The following is a 1713-nucleotide window of genomic DNA, read 5'->3' as shown; positions in this document are numbered from 1 at the left end:
CACGTGTGGGGAAACAGGTAAGGCACGTGTGGGGAAACAGGTAAGGCGCAGGGTGGGGAAAGAGGCACTGCTGTCTGTGGTCGCTTCAGTTTCATGAACATTGAAACTTTCACATGGGATTACTCTGGTTTAATATAAACAGTTCTTTATATTGAATTAGAAGTAGAGATAGTGTTAATGGGCTCCGTTGTGAACTTGGTGCGACTGTTGGGGCCGTGTTCTGTTCTCCACACCCCTCAGCAGTGCAGTGTGAGCGATTCTGTGTTCTGAGGGTCTCCTTCCTGCACCATGGGTGCTCACTACTGTGTACGATTCCCTGTGGAATGAAATTCTCCTCGCTCCTGTTAATGGGCTTGCTTCTTCTGTAACCTGAGAACAGTGCTGGCAGGCATGTTCTCGCGCCCACACTGGAGCCTCCTGCTCGTGGAGTGTGTGCTCCGCACACGTTCGTTGCTGCTTCATGCTGAGGTGTTCCATTATGTGACTGTCCCACAGTTTATGGTTCTGTTTTTCATTGGTGGACACCCGGGCTGTTTCCATTCTTCAGAAGACACAGCCTTTGGAAGCAGCTGTGACTAAAGCTGCTCTGAGCATGTCCATACGAATCTTTTGAGTGGCTACATGTGTTGGTTTCTCTTGGGTAAATAGATATCTAGAGTGGAACTGCTGGGCCCTGGGGTGGGTGTGGGTGTTATTTAATAAGGAATGGTCAGCTCTCTTCCCAAAGCAGTGGCCAGTTCCACTTGTGCTGGAAATGTCAGGGAGTTCCCAGCCCTGATGGCGTCAGTCTTTCCATTTTTAGCTATTCTGGTGGATGTGTGGTACCTCATGTTTTAATTCACATTTCTCGATAACTGCTGGTGTTGGGCGCTTTTCATGAGCTTATCTTCCCTGAAGTGTGTGTTCATGTCATCTGCTATTTTTAATGGGCTGTATTTTTGTTAGTGAGTTGCAGAAGGTGACATTCTGGATAACTGTCCTTTTCAGGTGTGTGGGTTACAAAGACCCTCCCAGTAGTGGCATGGCTAGTCACCTTCCGAAGTGTTTGTTGATGAGTGGAAGCTTTGAGTTTTGATAAAATCTAATTTATTATGTTTTTCTTTTGTGATTATTGCTGTTTGTGATACAGGAAGACCTTGTTTACCTCCAGTAACAAAGATTTTCTTATATTTTTCTCGAAAAATTACCTGGTTTTACAGTTAGTCCTGTGATCTGCCTTGGACTAATTCTCAGGAGTAGCACGAGGTGGGTATTGAGGCTCATCTGTTTCCCCCGTATAGATACTAATTTCAGCATCATCTGTTGAAAAGGCTTTTTAGGCCAGGCACAGTGGCTCACGCCTGTAATGCCAGCACTTTGGGAGGCCAAGGCGGGTGGATCACTTGAGGTCAGGAGTTCGAGATCAGCCTGGGCAATATGGTGAAGCCCCGTCTCTACTAAAAAATACAAAAATTAGGCCGGGCACGGTGGCTCACGCCTGTAATCCCAGCACTTTGGGAGGCCGAGGCGGGCAGATCACGAGGTCAGGAGATCGAGACCATCCTGGCGAACACAGTGAAACCCCGTCTCTACTAAAAATACAAAAAATTAGCCAGGTATTTTTTTTGTATTTTTGTAGCCAGGTATATTTTTATATTTTTTGTGGGGTGGCGGGCGCCTGTAGTCCCAGCTACTTGGGAGGCTGAGGCAGGAGAATGGCGTGAACCCGGGAAG

General features: G+C 47.1%; 1 protein-coding gene across 7 annotated transcripts in view; it reads left to right on the top strand.

Moving 5' to 3' along the window:
* KLHDC4 (kelch domain containing 4) overlaps nucleotides 1-1713 on the top strand; it is a 65905-nt gene that overhangs the window by 36702 nt on the left and 27490 nt on the right. The window lies entirely within an intron of this gene.

The sequence above is a fragment of the Piliocolobus tephrosceles genome, chromosome 17, assembly GCF_002776525.5.
Source record: "Piliocolobus tephrosceles isolate RC106 chromosome 17, ASM277652v3, whole genome shotgun sequence".
Classification (NCBI taxonomy): domain Eukaryota; kingdom Metazoa; phylum Chordata; class Mammalia; order Primates; family Cercopithecidae; genus Piliocolobus; species Piliocolobus tephrosceles.
This window is presented reverse-complemented; position numbering and strand designations above follow the sequence as displayed.